The following is an 8,323-nucleotide window of genomic DNA, read 5'->3' on the forward strand; positions in this document are numbered from 1 at the left end:
GCCCATTCAGAATATCAGCACAAGTGCAATGAGGAGAACTATCCCGTGTGCCAAATAGGGTCCACAAGATTTACCTATCACCCAATTTAGCCAGCTGTCTGTAATTGTAACTCCCTGTCAAAAATGATCGAGTTGGTCTCGGATATTCTTGGCCTCTGCAATGTTATAAGAGTCATCAATACCATGGGTATTGTCACCAATAATTGTACAAACTCCCCCTTGCTGTGCTAATTGATAATCCACCGTGTAACGTGTCTGCTGTGTGTAGAGTCTGAGTTCAGCCAACCCTGTATTAATTGCTTTCAGAGCTTTTGAGGTAATATTGCCTAAGATAGTCAGGCCACATACAAAGTAATTTCGTTTTTTAGCACTGACGACCCCTGCTGCGAGCACCCCACCCAAAGATAGAAATCCCAAGAATCCATATCCCAATGCTGACTCCAAGGTGGTGGGGATCTGCCAGTCAGCACAGATATCCTGGCTGATCTAGTGAGTCACTATCCTTGTCTGGTCATGCTCCAGCAGGGGTACAGAAAGGGGTGCAATTGTCTCCACCGTGAACAGGTTTGGGAAGTCTCGGGTGTCTGTTGCATAAATCCCCTTAAATAGAAAAACAAATCCCATCACCGCTCGGTAACATACATTGTCCAGTCCTTCTGTCTGTCTATCCACCCACATTGCTCCTGAACCCCCGGGTATGCCCCCCAGCTGCTAAGTATCGAACAGGTATGTCCATGTGGCAGAGCTGACATGGGTGCCATTGCACTGACCACATGTGAATTGTCTGCATGTGGTCACATTCAAACATTCCTGCTTGTTGCAGGTGCAGGTAAACTGTTCCCTGTTAACTGTATAGCCCTGATAAGTGCACTGTGTCTGGACGCATGAGTCATTTTGGAAACCGGGGCATAAATGCATCCCCATCTCTGCCCTGTGAAACAGAGTGGGTAATTACCGGGTTTTACATGGGTCTTCCCTTCCCTAGGCTTGGGGGCCCAGCCTCATGGGCCAGTGGTCCTGCCCAGCTACACACACTAACCCTGGAGTCCCTGTTTGTATTTTCCTATCTGCCCCTTACACGGAGCTCCCAAGGTGTCTACTGTATACAGGTCATGAGGGGTCAACACCAAGGTGGCCACAAATAGGGATTCTAGTGATCGCACCAGTGGGTAGCAGACAGTTTGGTTCCCATGTAAACTTAGGTGGCTTTTATAGAAGAGGTTATGTTCAAACAGTGACATGCTCCCGACAGTCGCAATACAGTAAAATGCATACAGGTAGATACATTTTGCAGTTAAATAAAGTTATCAGTCAAAGTCTTTGTTTTCGGCAGGAGCTGCAATTTTGCTTCTGTGTGGTTTGTTCTGTTGTGTTGTCGGTGCTCCCCCTGGGATGACCATCTTGTCCGCCGTTCCTGTCTGCACCTGGGGAATGGTCAATGATATGAGTTTGATCATAGGAGTCTTTAAACGGGTCCAGTGCTTCCATGTGCCTTTTCCTTTCATGTCCAGGCAGGCCCAGGTGTCCCCACCTATTACCACGTCATATGGCCCATTCCACTTTGGGGCAAAGCCTGGTTTGTCGGGCAGTGTCACCAGGACGCTGCTTCCTGTTGCAGGGACCTCAGGGAAGATTTCAAGTTCTTCTGCCTTGTCCTTTTTGTCCTCTTTGTCAATTACAGATTTCCGCACTTGGGCGCTTAATTCTATCACATTATGCCGAATTTTGTCTTTTAGTGGAACCACATCGGTGCCACCTGCGATTATCGTCTCTGCCAATTGCATTGCTCACCTGGTCATTAATTCCTATGGTGATAGCCCGGTTGCCTGATTTATGGTGGCTCTTAATTTCATTATTATGGCTGGCAGCACTTCAGCCCACGTTCTGCCTGAGGTTTGCAGAGCCTTAGCTAAAGTATTTTTGGGCATTCTATTCATTCTCTCTACCTTCCCTGAGCTCTGGGGATGACAGGGAATGTGAAACTTGGTCTAATGCCGAGTAATTGGCAGTCTTCATGACCTTGCCTGTAAAATGCGTCCCTTGGTTGGAGTCGATCTGGAGGGGTACCCCCCGCCCACCTCGGGATTACCTTCTCCACTAATATTCTGACTACAGTGGTCGCAGTGCAGCTTTTGGTCCGGAATGCACTACCCACCAGGTGAATTGGTCTACAATGACCAGGCAGTACCTTTTCCGACGTGAAGGTGGTAGTGGCCCTGTGAAATCTATCTGAAGGTGTTCCCAGGGTCCCCTTGGTCTGGGTTAGGATGTCCCATCCTAAGTTTCATGGGTCTCTCTGGGGTATTAGATTACTTACAGTGTAGAAACAGGCCCTTTGGCCCAACAAGTCCACACCGACCCTCCGAAGAGCAACCCACCCAGACCCATTCACCTAACACTACGGGTAATTTACCATGGCCAATTCACCTGACCTGCACATTTTTAGACTGTGGGAGGAAACCGGAGCACCCGGAGAAAACCCACGCAGACACGGGGAGAATGTGCAAACTCCACATAGACAGTTGCCTGAGGTGGGAATTGAACCTGGGTCTCTGGTGCTGTGAGGCAGTAGTGCTAACCACTGTGCCACCGTGCCGTCCAAACTGCGGTTATGTTGTGCACAAACCACGCATCTGCGGCAGTACTTGGCCATGTCTCTTCCCATTCCCTTCCACTACCACTCTCTCCCGAGGCTTACTATCATGGTCTCTCTACCTGTATGGGAGAGCCCGTGTTGCAGTTCAAGCAATGTGTTCTGTATGCACACTGGTGCTGCCACCTTGTCAGCGTGTCTCCAGACACCATCCTCCCCTTTGAATGGCCCCTGGCAGTTCCCATTTCTCTCTCTCTCTTCCTGCGGGGTGTCCTCCTGAAGCTACTGAATTTGGATAGCGTCTTTTGCTAATTCAACAGTGGCTATTGCAGCCTTGTCAATGGCTTCTTGTTCTAGGGCTTTCTGAGCTGCTCAGTCTGCTGCCTGGTTTCCTTTGAATTTTAGCCAACCTGGACTCTCCTTTTGCTGGCTCGTTTTGATGGGCTTTTATTTTTCTTACTGCAGCCTCTTTTGGCTGTTCACTGGCACACAATAGTGCCTGAATTCTTCATTGGTGTCTGATACGGGTTTCCCCCACAGTGGTGAACCCTCTTCTACCCCATGCCACCATATTAGTCATGGACTACACTACTCCGAAGGCATATTGACTGTTTTTCCTTCTGCTAGTCCCAGTGCATTGGTGAGTGCTACCAGTTCTGCTCCCTATGCGGACTGACTTCCATCAATCCTTCCGGTCATAACTGTTTATAACTTATCATTTACCACAGCCTATCCTGTTCGGGGCGACCTTGCTACATATTTTCGCGACCCATCTATAAAGAGGGTCTCCTTCGCTGTGTTTAGGGGGTATCCTTTACACTCCCCCCCCCCCCCCCCCCCCCCCCCGCGCCATCTTCATCCTCATATTTATCCATTTATCCCCACAATTGTGGAGTTCCCCTGCATCTAGAATTCCCTCAGCTGAGTTTTCCCGCGTATCGCTAACTATTACCACAGACTGACTTGGGGATAAAAGAACTGCCTCCCACTTTGCCCTTTTCTTTCTGGAGATGGCCCTCAGTTTCCCCATGTTTAGCATCTCTACTGCGGTGTGTTTAGTGTGGAGGATGACATTCTCTGTCATTACTATGGGCTCGCTAATCCTAACGACCCAAGCAGCACAGTCTGAGGCTGCTATGCACCTGGGCACCCGGTGACTACTGGCCCTTCTGTAGTTGAGTAGTACCCTATGGGCCTTATTCTGCTACCATGGTCTTGGTTGACCACTGTGGAGTAAAACCCTCCCTTATTATTACAGTGTATGTGAAAATCCTTGTTGGGATCTGGCAGCCCTAGCCCAGGGGCGGATATGAGTCAAGTTTTAAGCTGACTCTAAGCCTCCTCCTGTTCTGGCCCCCTTGGTTACAGGTTCCAAGGCAGGTTTGCCTCCTTTTAATTAATCTCTGGATTGGTTCAGCCAATTTTGCGAACTTGGGTATAAAGCTCCAACTGTAGTTGAATAACCCCAAGACCTTTCTGACTCCCCTGACAGTGGCAGGTCATGGCATCTGTTGAATGGCCTTCTTGAGGTCATTGGGCATTTCTTTGATCCCTTGGATATAAGGTGTCCCAAGTGTAAGAATTGTGTTGTGCCAATTTGTGCCTTTGTGGGACTAACTTTAAACCCTAAGGTTGCCAATTCCTGTAATAATAGACATAAAGCTTCCTGGTGTCCTGACTTGGACTCTGAGGCAATTAGGATATCATCTACAGATTGGAGGGCAGTGCCATCCTTCGGTATATATATATTCTCTTCAGAATGTTACTCATCACCCTGTGAAAAATAGTGAGGCTGCAGTGGAACCCTTGTGGCACCTGCACTGCCTGTCCCTTACTGTAAAAGGGAATTTATTCTGGGACTCTGGGTGTAATGGATAGACCAGAATCTGTTGGCTATGTATAAAACAGTAAAAACCTTGTATTTGGGGACTAAGGCATTTAAAATAGTGAGGGGTCTGCTACCATGGGGTGCAATTTGAGGTAACCTTATTTCGTTCTGTATAATCAATGGTGAGCCTGTAGCTCCCATTAGGCTTTATTACTGGCCAAGTTGGGGAATTAGTTGTACTTATGGTTTCTTTCAGGATTCCCTGTTTCGCTAGTCCTTTCACTATCTCCACAACTGCTTTTCCTGATTCGGGTTTTATTGGATATTGCCGGTGGGGCTAATGCTCCAGTCCGGGAACCCTTATCGGGTCTATGTTAACTAGACCTGTATCTAACTTGGTTTCTGCCCATGCTCCGGGCATGGAGGTGCAGATGGCTCTGAATCCCCCACTTTTCAAGGCTCCAGTCACTATTGGTGATGATAGCCACTTTAATAGTTTCAAGGTGACTTGTATATTTCCCAGTCTTGGTCTTTCGACCATCCTGTCTGTGCTAAATCAATTTCCCTTTTGCACAATCAGTTAGAACATTATATTCTCTCATGGGGTCATTGCCCAATATGGTGCCCTCGTTATTTTTGGCATATGTAGAATTTCATGGGGATATATTGTTTATTTCTACAAGGGTAGTTTCACTTAGGTAAGCCAGTGTTTATCCCCGTCTTCCCCGTCATTTTATTTGTGTAGGGTAAGGGCAAGTTTGTGATGGATACGGCCGCTCCTGTGTCTACTAGCATTTCACATTTCCTCCCTCCTATTACTATGGGCAAGTAAATTCTCCCCTCTCCCTTAACCTCACAAATGGGGGCAGCTGGTTGTCAGCTCTGCTGACCTCGGGACCCCCACGGTTCTGCAGTGTTCCGGATGGTGGTTGGGAGTACCCCATGCTTTTCCCAGCACACTGCTTCTATGTGTCCTATGCTGTTGCAGTGGCTGCAGTATTTTACATTGTTCTCTGCTCTATTCCGTGCTCGTGGGGCCCTACGTTCTCTAGCAAAGTGTCCCTGTTGGCCACAGATGTAGCTGGATAGTTTTATCCTACTCTCGCCTCTGTTTCGGTCAGCTGCTTTGTCAGGCCTTGCCTTTATTGCAGGAGCCTCCTGCACCCCGCTAGCCCCACTGTGCTAGAGAGCCCATCTCTCAAAGCTTGGATGAATACCTGGTTTCCCCCCCCCCACTCCCCCACGATCTGGGTTTGCTTGCCCTGAGTATTCCTGAGAGACCCTAAATAATCATTTCCCATACTCATAGGCTCCTTCCCCTTTAAGTTACTTAGTGGTCATGATCTTGCTCCAGTTCATAGGAGCATTTCCAAGCACCCTCTGGATTTCTCCTTTAAAATTGGCGAAGGAGGCCTGCTGGGCAATTATCTGGGCTGTAAGGGCGACAGCATGTGTCCACTGTCCTCCCTAAAGTCTCAGGCTGCTGTGGCATCGGGTCCGGACCAGCTGGTGTCTGTCTCTCAGGTGTGGTTGGTGCCCTGCCCATACACTACCCAGCTCTTCCCAGAACCTGGTGTTTGAGCTTCGGAGCTGTAATTTGCCGAGGGAGGCCATAATCTGCTGCCTCTCCCCTGGGGTGAAGGGTTTATAATTCACTTGGGGCTGTAAGTCTGTTCCTCCTCATAATTGGCGCTAAGTTATACTCTTGCACAGTTTGTCCACCAGAGGGAGCAGTTGGTCCCTGCTGGACGGCCCCCTAAGGAGGAAGCGAATCCATGTCTGAATTTTTGTGCTTGTTCCTTAGCTCCTGCTCTAACTCTTGTAATCTGTCCTCCAACTCTTTAATTTGTTCCTGGTCCTTTCTCCACCTACTTGTGGAGGCACTCCCATGTTCAATTAGGCCTGCTAATATTACCCCTATCTTTTTAGTTTTAGAGTCATAGAGCCATAGAGTCATAGAGATGTACAGCACGGAAACAGACCCTTCGGTCCAACCTGTCCATGCCGACCAGATATCCCAACCCAATCTAGTCCCACTTGCCAGCTCCCAGCCCATATCCCTCCAAACCCTTCCTATTCATATACCCATCCAGATGCCTTTTAAATGTTGTAATTGTACCAGCCTCCACCACTTCCTCTGGCAGCTCATTCCATACACATACCACCCTCTGTGTGGAAATGTTGTCCCTTAGGTCTCTTATTCTGTTTCTGTTTACCTATCCACTCTCTCTGTTGTGCTAATGTCTTGGGATGGATCCCAACCACTTTTATTCATTTGTTCTGTCAACCCTTGTCTGTCTGCCTTGTGTTTCTCAATAAGGACAACCTGAACTATTCCCCTTAAAACTTTGATCTGCCATTTAACAGATTGTGTACCCCTCTGATATTACCAACAGTAAAGTGTTCCTATCCAGTGGAGACTTCTCTACCCCCCCAGCCAATAATACTGTCCCAGCACCATTCGTACAGCTGTAGCAGCCTCCTAGCAATGTGTGCTCTCTACTGGTGGGACTGCTCTACCCTCACGGCCACCCACTACTATTCGGTACCTACCAGTCGGCTGGGAATGCTGGCTCAGTAGGTGTACTCTTTACCGGGAATCTTCTACCCTCCCGGCCACCTCTACTGACCCAATGCCTCCTCCCAATCGGCCCAGAAACCTACCTGTAGCCCGGTGTGCTCTCTACGATGGGACTCTTTACCCTCCTGGTCACCGCTACTATTCAAGCTCTGTTGTTCTACAATGGACTGACAGGGTATCACAGTTACTCACAGTGTCCACCCTCCCCACTATGGTAACATGTGCTCCACTGAGGTTTGGCTCTTGGTCAGAGTGATCAGCTCCTCTTCCTCACCACATTGGAAATTACAAATACAAACAGCACTCAACTTTTAACTTAAATTCTAACTGGACTCTGCATTGTTCGCCCCTACAGAGTCCAATGTTACCTGACTTTGCCTCACAACTCCTAGTGTTCTTGGTGCCTCAATTCCCACTTCAAATCCCAACCTTCGTGTAGTGGGGGGGCTACCCCTCTTAACAACCAGTTTAGGGTAGGGTTTTTGAGACAGGCACTACCTTGTCCTCTGGTTGTTTCAGCACAAGCAGCAGGTTCTTACAACAGTTAATACAGTTAACAGTTATTCTCCACAGACATGCACGTAAATGTTTTAGCAAGTTAGTCATTACAATTGGTATACTTTTTAATCTGTCTTTGGCCTGGACTGACTCTTCCTGTTTGCAGGTACAAATTGGTTCTCGCCCCAGATCCCTGATTGTGGCCTTCCACCAGGGCACCAGTAAGAAGAACCCTGTTCGCAGCACCAATTGTTGTGGGGAAAATCACCAGCCTCAGAGTCAGAGTTGGAGTTCAATGACAGAGTTTGTTGTACAAGGAAATATCGGAGCTCCGGGGAGAGAAAGACACCAACAGCACAGTGGTCAGATGCGAGTCTTCTCTCGACCCAGAGCATATGTCAAGATACTTTTATACATTTTGTAATATACTAGGTCAGTGATGAGACTATTGTCTTTGTAACATGGTTTGTTTATTGTAAACATTGCAGAATCATTGATAGTTTCAGTGCAGTCATTGTCAGTTCCAGCACAGCCTTTGTTAATTTCAGCATGGTCATTGTCAGTTTAAATGCAGATATTGTCAATTTCAGCGTCTGCACAGAAGTCCATTGCTGTAGTAATGGACGCTAATCACTCTTCCAGAGAAGAATGATTACTACAGCCCTGGCTATTAGCACTTTGTATTGAGTCCGTATCAAACTGTTAGCATTTCTATCAAAGGTGTTGGCCGGACCCGGACACTTAGTGTATTCGTGTGTATTCTCTCCCCCACCGGCCTTAAACTAATCAACTAGGTTGTGAGTGCATTGTGCTGGCATTCTGG

Source organism: Chiloscyllium plagiosum, chromosome 37 (genome assembly GCF_004010195.1).
Source record: "Chiloscyllium plagiosum isolate BGI_BamShark_2017 chromosome 37, ASM401019v2, whole genome shotgun sequence".
In the NCBI taxonomy this organism is placed as follows: Eukaryota; Metazoa; Chordata; class Chondrichthyes; order Orectolobiformes; family Hemiscylliidae; genus Chiloscyllium; species Chiloscyllium plagiosum.